The following is an 11,812-nucleotide window of genomic DNA, read 5'->3' as shown; positions in this document are numbered from 1 at the left end:
TGTCTGCATAGGGTCTTGAAGATAGAAGGCATTGGGAGAGCATTATGTGTTGTCGTTACTAATTGTGAATATCCTTCACTTTAGTTTGTTGTCAATTATTATTAAAAGTGAGAATTTGTGATCCAATGTAATATTACTCTGAAAAGATTTAGTATCTTTCACAGCCTGTAAATAACTTAGTTGTATTTGTCTGATGCAGAGATGGTAATAGGAAACAGATTTCAAAAGTGGTGCAAAAAGGAATGTGTGGTTGTTCTGACAATATAGTTTTCTTAAATTTAAACCTGATAAATCAGCTTTGGGCTCTCTTTGGGCTCCTCTCTCTGAGGAGAATATTTTTAAGTGAGGCAACATAAATGAATTCCTTAATTGGAACATAAACATTAGCAGTGTTTCTACCCTTCCGTTCATTCTAACGACTAAACAGACACATGTCGGGGCTTTAAACTACATTTGGCAAGACAGTATAGGGAATTTGTTCACAAATTGCAGACGGAATCTGATTAAGGTCTCCCCACTAACAACTTTTTGACCCCCCAACAAGTGAAAAGTGACCCATGCATTGCAAGGCTAGATACACTGATGTCACAGAGGGCATCGTGACATATCAACCGTTTACCAAAAGCGTTTGTCTTCATTACCATGAAATACCTATCTGAAGCCATCTAAAATTTGGCAAATGAAAGTTAATAGAGCTGCAGTAAAGAGATTAGATCAGCTGACCCCCTTGTATGGAAAGTTACTCAGGCACAGGAAAGCTCTGCTCGGTTTCCTTCATGTTGTTCCTTTTTTTTTAACTCAGGAACTGCAGGACACGAGATACATCCGCTCAGGCTCTGCATCTCCAGCATGAATGTTGTTTTTCCTCCCCCATCCTGCTCATTCCTATGGATTCACACTACCATGGGCTTCCCTCTAGTGGGGGCTAGCCCTAAAAAATTAATCTTAGTGTAAAGGGTGGAGTAACGCTTGGCTGTTGTGCCATGAAGAAGTAAGTTTAAGAGATGCAGAAATTTTCTCAGGGATATGGGATTTCCATCCTCAGTTGACTGAGTCTCCATCCCCTAACACCAAAGGGTTCCCAACCCTTCCGGGTCATGGTGCACCAGCTGAGGGTTTGTTGATATTGCTATTCTTCTCCTTTTCATAGGAGCGAGTAAGCACACCAGTATGGGTCACTGATACGAAGCAGCCAATTTGTCTGCGCAAAATGAAGTCTGGACTCTTTCTTCCGTGGCTGAGGTTTCTTTTATGCTCTCAGGCCTCGTAAAGCCACTGTGTAGCTCCAGGTGTATGTATGGTTTTGTGTGCTTTTAACATAGCTTCTTAGATCCTTTAGATTAAAATCCATAATATTTTTCTAACATAATAGTTTTGGAAGGGTCCGCTCTAATGAGTTTTATTATAGTTGGTAGCAGCTCTTGGTGTATATGGATCTTTAATGGAATCTCAACTTCTATGGAGCTGAAGCAGATAGGAATTTCTCAGAAGAACAGAAAGGAGTGAGAATGCTAGTCTTTTCCATATTTCTAAGCAGCCAGTTATTTTGGAATCTATTGCAGATGTATCCCATTAACTGTCAAGTTACTTAGTAAACCCACCAAATTACTGCACACTCACTCAATAAAAGTGCTAGATATATAAAAGAGCAAGGAAGTTCTCAAGGTTTTTCTTAAACCTCACCAGGAAAAAAAAGAATTGTTTGTTCTTTCTTTCTTTTTTTTTTTTTTTTTTTAAACAAGGAGTACTGCCAGGGAAAATGAATGTTAAAAAACAAGCAGCACAAAATGAGGGCTTACATTTCCAAACCTCGACATACCACATGTGCCTATAAAATACAGGAAATGGGTACAAATGTGAAGCTGCACACAGGATTAGAGGCACATGAACACATTTAAAGCAGGTGGAAATAATGTCAGCTGGAGTTGTAATGTTAGGTTTGTACCGGGGGCAAAGAGTAGATGGGGCTATATGGCTATTAAAGTACTCTTGGTACAATTTTCTGAAAAGAAATCATAAACACAAACAATTTCTGGCATCCTTAAACAAATGTACAGATGTTAGTTGCATCTCTTCCCATTGCTTTTAAAACAGGAAAGCCTCCAGGCCTTCAGCTCAACTGCAAAGCCTTCCAAATCCAGAGAGCTACTTTGTCAACAAAAGGAGCCTTGGGGAACATCACTAAAGTGGCTTTTTTGTCGACTGACATTACAATACCATGCAAGGCCAACACATGACATTAAGCTATTGGAAAATTTGTGGCCTGGTGCTAAGTTATGCTCGAATAAGTGTGTCATGCATTAAAGCAATGATGGGATGCACACAGGACAAGTAATAAAATGGCCTCTACTGCCCCCACAGACTCATCTCTGCAAGATCAGCACGGGTGGGCGTAATCCTCCACAAAACGTCTCCGGTTTCCCCTACCAATTCCCAGTTAGGACTCTTTCAGTTATGCTGTATCCGAAAGACCCTGGCAGAATCAGTGTAAGGTCTACAGAACCTTACTTTTTGGATAAGCCTACCAGCAGTGAAGGTAAAAGCTATGCCCAGGGCTACAATCTTCTCTCTGAGGATCCTGGGGACAGCTGGATCTGACAGAGCCCAGCAGCCAGGGGAAAGGGCTCAGAGCTGGCACAAAGGCACAGCAGAGGATGGTCCTGACCCTGTCTGCATCCTCTGGGATATGAGTTGCTCTGTGTGCACAGTTGGTAAAGTTTACTGCATCCTGTGCCTCTCCTGCCAAACTCTTGCTCACTGTGAGGATCCAAATCAAAGGCCCTCCTGCCTCTCCAGCCCTGCCTCCTCATAGCAGCTTAGATTACACATTTTCCACGGACTAGAAGAGCACCCATATCCTACGGCTTAAAAGCAAAAACCAAAGAATTGCCTGGGTCCAAAGAAATTTGTGTTTCCAAAAAAGACAAAATGTGAATGATTTCAGAGTCTGGAATCCCTTCAATCAATGCCTTCCAAAAGCAACCCAAGCCCCACATCCAAAATTTACTGAGGGAGAGAAAACAAGCAAACCTTTCCCACTTCTGAAGATATGGCATACTTGTTTCAGTGCCCATTAAATGAGATAGTAAGTTTTCCTCCTCTTTGCCAGGTTAAACTACAGATATTCCTTCCCATTCTCTTGTACTGTCTTCCAGAGCACAAATAAAGCACCATCTGGCCCTTCATTAACTCTATTTGATTTTCTTTGATCTCATGTAAACGATGAGAAAAAGATCTAAGACTCGCTTCTCCTCTTTAGACATGTGCATAACTCACATCAGTGTCAATGGGAGTTAAACATGCCTATGGAGAGGAAGAAATAGAAACCACTGTGTGTTTCACTGTAGCATCTTTGCATTTGCAAAATGGAAACAAAATGGTCCAAAACCTAATTCCCAGATCACATTCCTCCAAGTCTGAAAGTGGACCTTAGAGAGGATGTAGAAATACCAGGATACTGTGACAGGACACAATAGGGTAGTTGATGTTCTTATTCATAAAGCAAACCATCTCGGTTGTCATGAATTCAAGTGTCTGCAGCTCAAAGGAAGAGAAAAACAATAAAATTTAAAATGCATTTTGAAGTTTTCCACAGTTTACTTTATCTTCTCTTTATATACAAGACAAAAATTGCTGTAAATTAAAGCCTGAGGTCACAGAGCTTTCCAAAGCCCCTCTTTCATTTGCCCCCCCCTCCCTTTCCCAAACAGCACCCTCATTCCCCAGCTGAAGGGAGCAAGTTCAGCATTGTCTTCTCTCACTGCTGATCAAGTTTGCAAGGACGAAAGATGCTCTTTCTGTTTCGCATTGGCCAAAGGAGCAATGGATCTGGAGAGCTGGTAGTTGCCAGTTAACACCCCACACTTCCTAAGGCGTGTGGAGAAGTTTGTGCCTATAAAACATCGCTGGTGGTGAAGGTCAGGGCTACGTGCACCCCCAGGAGAACCACAGCCACCCAGGTAGCCATGGTCAGTCAGGGGGGCAGGGACTCTGCGAATCCCCTCACATCCCCTGGAGCAGGGTGTTTGGGGCAGATGCTAACTGAGGCCTTCACCCTGTCACACACCACACCCTGGCACTGAGGTTCCGGCTTTGCCCTGCTGCCAGGGGGTTCTCAGCCCCTGTCTCACCCCTCAGGATCCCCTGCTGCCCCTTTAGCGAGGCTTTTCACGGACCAAGTGATGGATTTAAGGGCTCATGAGCATGGCGAGAACCGGCAAGCCTGCCCAAGAGCTCATCGGTCTGAATACACAGCCCCTCCCGCCCAGCTGAAGTCCTGTATATGCGTGTGTGTACATCTGTATATATGCACGTACACACATACAAAGGTCCGTCCCGTCCAGGTGTTCCCAACCCGAGCACCGACTGTACGGCCCGGGCACTGTCGCAGGACGCGCCGGCCGCCTTGCCGCCGGGCCGGGACGAAAGAAAACCGTGGGAGAGGGAGGGGCTGGAGAGCGCGGGGGCCCCCGCCCTGCGCACCGGCCCGCGGCGGCTGCGCGGAGCTCCGCGGGCGCGCAGGCGGGCACGGCCACCGCCCGCCGGGCTTTAAGCCGTTTCGCGGCACGGCCGCGGGCGGCTCGCCCCACCCTCCGCGGGTGCGCAGCGCTGCTCCCGGGGAGCGGCGTGGCCCGGCGGAGCCCCGGCAGCGGCGGGGAGCCGCGGGGAGCCGCGGGCTGGAGCCGGGCCCTCCCAGACGGTCCGTTTCGTTTCCCTGGCGTTTAATGCGGGCTCTGATCTAGTGCAATAATCAATAACCATCCTTCAGCCTTTGAACACCAGGGGGCTGAGAGGACTTTTCAAGACAAATTCCTCGGGCGATGATGTATACTTCACACTTACTGTGCACTTTCCACTGAGAAAAGAGAGAGAAAGAAAAAGAAAGAAGAAAAAGGGGGGAGGGGAAAGAGAGGGGGAAGGAAAAAAAAAAAAAAAAAAAACAACCAAAAAAACACAAACCACCAAAGGAAAGAAGTGTATTTATCTACAGAAATCAACGAGTGACAGAAAGCCGACCGCAAGGCGTGCCTCTATTTAACGAGAAGACTTTAATCGATATACATGTGTGTGCGTGCATGCATGTTTATCCACACATATAGATTGATACTATTATGTATATGTGTATGCATATACACACACGCACTGGTTTGTTTTTAAAAAGGCGCCAAGGGGCGTCACGCACGCAAACCTTAAAGGAGAGTGACTTTAAAGCCCCGCTTTGCGACACGTAGCTGGAGTCTCCACAAGCGCCTCGCCCTCGCCCCGCTCCCCGGGTAATTACAAGCAGAGTGCTCTCACAGTTTTTAATAACTGTCTCCCTTTCAGCACATCGAAAAAGCAATATATTTAAAAGATATATTATGTATGCAACACTTGATAGGGAGCTCGGGGGAAATGATCTCCTGGATGTTACTCCGAAAGTATTTTGGTCTGGCTGATTGCGGAGGAATTTAATTTTGACGAGCCAAATCCCTTCTTTCAGGTGACAGGGGGAATCGGACCCGGCTCAGGGGCTCGGCCGGCACCCTCTCCGCAGCGGGCGAGCGCCAGGGGCAGCGTGGCGAGCCTGCGTGCGTGGGCTGCGCGGCAGAGAAGCCTGTTTGATGGCTTCTTCAAAAATCGCTGCCCAGATGGAGCTCAGCCTTCTCCTCGATAAACGCCTTTCTGCCCCTAAAGTCTGTCCGCCTGCTTCTTTCTCCGACGGCTCCCCGCAAACCCGCCCGCCCGCCGCCGCCGGGGTGTCCCGGCCGGGCGTCGGGGCGCGACGGCCCCGTTCCCACGCGGAGTCCCCCCAAAAGTGGGCAGGCGGAGCCGAGCGGTGTTGATGCCCCACTACGGATGAGGGACTGCGGGGAGCCCCGGCGACATCCCGGGGAGGGGGGGGGGGGGGGGGGGAGCAGAAAGCGAGTGTCCGCGCCCCCGGGTGCGTGGGTTTGTCCTCCCCCGGGAGCGAGGGACGCGCGGGGCTGATCCGAAAATCCGAGCGTGAGGCTCCGGGACGAAGCCTTCGGGCTCCCAGCCCCGCGTTCAGCCGCCCGGGGGAAAACCGGTCGGCGAAGGTGCGTTTCGGTCCGCGAGGCATTTCAATTCCCCTCGCATATAAACACAGGAACGGCCTTTCAAGAAATTCAGACAACTTTGTAAAACACCATCTACTCACACGTTCACACCGAGAAGAGCAGTAAAAGGGTATGAGCGTAGGGTCTGGATTTTATATTTTCCTGTCCTCTGGGGTCTGGTTTTAGACGGAGGGAATTGGTTTTTATTTTAGGGATTTTTTTTTTTTCTTTTTCTGTGTGGAGAAAGATTAACCTTTCGGGCCGAGAAATACAGGTGCTCCCAGGAATTTCTCACTCCCCAACGCACAGATCTAGGCGAGGACCGCAGAGCCGCCTGCTGCGGGACAGCGAAAGGGAGATTACAACTTGAAAGCTAAAACAAAGGGCTCTCGTATTTCCCACTGAGCAGTACCTAGTTATGGCAGGGAAAAAGCCAAGTCCTTAGTAAGTGAGAGAAGCAGGAGGAAAGCCAGTTCAAGGCGGAGAGGCAGGGACTTTCGTTCAGAAATTGATCTGCGCTTGAAAAAGGAAAAATTGACTCTTCACATCTGTCCGACTATTTCGGTTTATTTATAGCTGATGGGGAAATATCATCTTTTCCTTCCCCTCCCTGGAAACGGGAAAGGCGCTGGTAGCTCTCTCCTGCGGGATGAGCTTTCCTGGGGCGGAGAACAAGCGCGGCTTGCGAGACCCGGCGGCGGCCGGCGGGGGCTGGGGGCGGCACCGAGCACCCCCCGGCCCGGGCCGCCCCGCACCGCCGGGCCGCTGCCCGCCGCGGCCCTGGCGTCGCGGCCAAGCCCTCGACCGCCTTGCAGCAGGTCGGGGTCTCGTTTCGGGGGAGCTGTGCGAGGCGCGGGAAAGGAGGCCCGATCCTGCTGCCAGACTCGCCTAAAGTTCGGAGGAAGTCTGAGCGAGGCAGAGACTAGGAAGATCACCTTCTAAAGCAGCCCACTGGGCTGTTTTGTGGCCATAAAGTCCTTAAATAACCTTGCGGTAAAAAAAAAAAAAAAAAAAAAAAAAAAAAAAAAAGAAGAAAGAAAGAAAATAAAAAGAATGGGGGAAAAAAAAAGGAAGCCTTCTTTGACATGGTTCAGTAATAAAACAATCGAAAAAGCTAAACCTCTCCCACTCGGGCACTCCAAGAAGGGAGTTTGCAATTAGCTGCAAAATCCCCCTGTGAGTTAATGACCTAATTTGTGAGGTATAAATTCACTAACTGTCTTTGCTTTCTTATTTATTTTTTTTTAATTTTTTTTTCCTCGGACCTCCATGGAAACGTCTTTATTCATTTGTTTGTAATATACGAAAAACTACGAGACATTGCTGAGCAGTAATCAAAGAACGGAAAATACTCGCTTGGGTACCCTTGGCTTTGTAAATAACCGCTTTGCCAATAGATGGCATAGTGTCCTTTCCATTGTGAGGAAGCTCCGCTTCCCCGTTTATTTACCTTGCTTGTTTTGTTTTGCTCACAGGAATTTTTTTTACGCATAAACGTCTCATTGCATTTCCTTCCCTGGAGTACAGAAAACATAGGTATCTTTAAAAAGGTATATTGCAAAAATTAAAATTACAGATGTAATACATACTGTGAAACCTATAAAAATGCGTTTACAATGGTTACTTAAAAAAGAAATTTATAACTTTCATATGTACCTTACTCGTGCAATATGCAACTGCCATATGTTTCCTAGTTCCATAATTCAGTTTTTCCTGGACAGCTGGAGCAGGTAGTACTTCTTAAAGTACATTTCGTGTAATATGAGAACTAGCCCTGACTAAAGACCGAGGGTTACCATAAAAAGACACAAGCTTTGCTTAAAAAATGTTGTTTAACTACGCATCATTTCTTACAATGGTATGATATAAATGTTCCCGTAGACCCACGTTATGATAAAACCGGGAATATACCGTATCTTTTTACGGCTGAAATCCCAGCCTCGCAAACATAAATATTGCCAATTAGTGACTCTACCCTAAACTATAGTGATTTAAGGCTACCTAATTTAATTTAATTCCATACATGTTTTCATATTTTTCCTGAGACAATAGTGAAAATACGAGTTAAATTTATAGGAAAGCAATAAAAAAGTAAAGCCAGAGGTTTCTTCAGCCCTCATTTAGCGTTTGCAAACGTTTATTTTGTGACTGGAGTAATGAAAAGGCTGGGTTTTTAAATCGTTTGTCTGAAACGAACAATAAATGTAAGTGGGAGCGTCGTATTAAAGGCTGGAGATTTCCTTAAAAATTATTCATACTCGTGGCTGCGTAATTCCAAATTAAGGTAGTAATTTAAGTGCTATAAAACGCAATCACCAGAATATTTATAATTTTAACACGGGTGCCTTTAAACTCTGCTTTCAATTCTTGAATGCAATTCCTCAGCATTTTCACCCGCCTGGAAAGCCGGGCGGTTGCCCGCGCGTTTATTTCCGTACTTCGATCTTATTTATACCCCGCAGCAGGGGACCGAACATATATATATATATTTTATTTTTTTTTCTCCCGCAGTTTTAAAACGGGACCTGAGGCTGCGTGGGCACGGGCGGGTGAAGGCGGGCGGGCCGAGGGGCTCGGTGGGGTGCGCGGGGAAAGGCCGGTCGCCGCCGGGCGGGGGCCGACGCCGTGCTGCCGGCCCCGTCGGGCGCCCCGTCGGCGGGCGCGACGGGCCGGCCCCGGCCCGTTCGCCTCCTCGGTGCGCGGCCGCCCCGGGGCCGAAGCGGGAACGAAAGGCGCCACGCCACGCCACGCGGCTAAGCCCTCCTCTCGCTCCGCTCACGGCGGCCGGTCGTGGGCCGCCGTCGCGCCGCCGCGGCTGCGCTCCTGGCACGCTGGGCCACCGGTGGCCTCGGGGCCACCGGGACAGCCGCAGCGGGGCTCCCTGCGGGCCAGGTTAACTCGGGGTCACCGCAGGCGACAAACGGCTGTGCGAGCGGTGAGGGCGCGGGGCTTCCCCTCGCCTCCCCGGCTCCTGAGCTAGGACCACCGGGCGGGATGCTGCGCGCACGCTGGTCCTGGAGGCTGGGGCCGGGCCGCCTTGTCTGGGGAGTCTCAGGTGTCGGGGAGGCCGGCCCGCACCCCTCCGCCCCGGCCCGGCCGCGGAGCCAAGCCCGTCAGGCGGGCGCTCGGAGCGGCGTGTCCGCCACAGGCCCCTGGGCGAGTACCGGGGGGCTGAGCCCAGGGTCGCCGGGGCTCCGCGGGCCTGGGCCCGGCGCGGTGTAGAGCCGGGGCCGCCCGCGCCCCTCGCCGTGAGCCGCGCTCGTTACGCGCCCGCGGAAGGCGACGCACACAAGCCGAGGCAGGGTGCGGGCCGCTCTCATCGGCAGCCGGAGGAGAGCCCCGCCGCCGCCCCGGAGGGCCGGGCCCGCCTGGCCCCCGATGCCACCTCCCCCGCCGGGCTGCCGCCCCCCTGGAAGCGACGAGAGCCGCCCGGCCGGAGCGGGACTGGCAGGCTGTAATACCCCGCCGTGGCCGGGGGGGCTGAGCGTGGCTTTCCTGCCTCTCTTAAACTTAAGCCACGCTTAACCTTCTCTCAAGCCTGTTTGGAAGGCGATCTGTATCTCGGGGAGAGCCGCTCCAGGCTTGCGGCGCACCCCGTTCCGGGAGAGCTGGAAGCTGGATTCGCCCCCAACACCCCCAGTCCCCCCGCTCAGCCGCAACCGCGAAGGGCGAGGAAGAGAGACGGGGGCGAAGATGCACTCGGGGTGCACAGAAACAGGCTTTACATGCGGTTTTCTCACCGGCGTCTATAATTTTCCTCCAGTTATGATAATGTTTGACTGACTAGCCCCCGTCAGCTACCTGCTGTCAGTTTTACACGCCACGTCTCCTTCGGGTGAAGCGATTCGGCTCACTGGGGTGGGGGGGTGGGGGGGTGGGGGGGGGAAGCGGATAACGATATAAATATGTTTTCCTTAGTGACCGCTCCTATGGTCCCCTGCTGGGAACTTACAGAAAATCGTGTCTTTGAAGAGAAAAGGACGCTGTGGATATTTTACTCTCTGATGGCACCCGGCTTTAACGTTTGCAGAAAAGATTTGCAGAAATCACACTGTGAATGGCAAAACATGACCATAACCATCCCCTAAATGTCACTCGAGAATTTCGAAGGGAGCTCAGGAAAATATCTTTCGGGTGGAAAACAATTTAAACATCTTTTTTTTTCTTTTTTCCTTTTTTTTTTTTTTTTTTTTTTTCCCCAGGAAGTCTAAATATGCGATTCTCCTACATCAAATAAGTAGCGCCTCACCCGACTGCCTAAAAACCCGGACTGCATTTTAAAGTCCGGAAATAAAAGTAACCCCAGAAAGGTGTTTTGAATATATATATTATTCCATTAGCAGATCACTATATATAGAGATTCTTCTCTCTTTCATCATCCCATAAAAAAATTAATCGGACAGACATATGGATCACAGGTTGTTCGAAAAATTTAAATCCACCCAGTTATTTTAAAAAAGTCAAGGAATGAAAACAACATGCCATATATCGACCTACAGAAATCTGGCAAGGAAAAGAAAAAAATGAACAACAACAACAACCAGCGCCCACCCTCCCGGAAAAAAAATAATCCGGCCGATTTGTCCATCCGCCGTAGGACGGGCAGGCTGCGCGCACCCCGCGGAGCGGCGCGGAGCAAGGGGTCAGGGTCTCCTGCGCGGAAAAGCGCGGCGGTTGGCTCTAGGGGGAGGGAAAGGAATAAAAACGGGGCAGGACCAGCAGCCCCATGCCCAGAGGTTTCTCCGGAACCCCGCGGCAGCCCCGCCGCTCTGTCCCCGTCCCGGTCCCCGCCCGTGCGCCGAAGCCGCGCTCCGCCGGCGCTGCGCCGCGGAGAGCCCGGCGGAGGGGAAGGGAAGGGAGGGCGGCTCGCCCCCCGGCAGGTCCCGGCGGCCGCCCGGGGCCGGCCTCGCTCTCCCCGCCCGCGCCGCGCTCCGCCAGAAGCGCAGCCTCGGCCTAGAGCCGCCGCGCCCCCCGCCGCTCGCACGCCGGACCCCGGCGCCTCGGAGCGCACCCTCCGCCTCCTCCCGCGGTCCTCCGCGCACCCCCCCAGGGGCCGCTGCGGCGGGGGTCGGTACCTGCTCCCGCGGGCCCCGCCGGGGCCGTCGCACCGGTGGCGGTGGCGGTGGCGCGGGCTGCCCGGCGGCCGCGGGCGGCGGGAGCGCGGAGCGGGGCCGCGGAAGGTGCCGTCGGAGATGGGCGGGCGGGGAGGCTGCCGCGGCGCCCGCGGACAGATAGCATCCATTTCCTTCCTTCCTTCCTCTCCCTATCGATCTCATCCCCACCGCGACGGCGTTTAAACTCTTGCAAGATCCTCTAGCTTAGCACGTTTCGATCACTCTCGCACATCTGATTTCCTTCAGATTCAATCACGGCTGGAACAGGCAGAGCAGACAGGCTTTAGACCACGGAACAGTTAATATGTCCCAGATTTAATGTAAAGATAAACTAACTCCACAGCACAGTTCGTCGGCGACAGGCATTAGGCATTTTCTGCTCTCCTATCGATTCAGAGCGACAGCCTCTACAGGGGAATTTTTTTCGTAGTGATGAATTTTTCTCGGACAAATTGCCATCTCTTTCAATGTGGAGAGAGTTAGTGCTCCTGCGGTGCTTTCGTTTTTGTTTTGTTTTGTTTTTCTTTAATCAATTATGTCTCTGTCACATACCTATATTTTCACGTCTGGAAAGCATTTCTACAATTTTAACGCTGACAACCTTATTTGAAGGGATACTTTATCTCTAGGTTATATTTA

This window comes from Strix uralensis, chromosome 3 (assembly GCF_047716275.1).
Source record: "Strix uralensis isolate ZFMK-TIS-50842 chromosome 3, bStrUra1, whole genome shotgun sequence".
Taxonomy (NCBI): Eukaryota; Metazoa; Chordata; class Aves; order Strigiformes; family Strigidae; genus Strix; species Strix uralensis.
The sequence above is the reverse complement of the archived record's forward strand: the minus strand, read 5'-3'. Positions refer to the sequence as shown.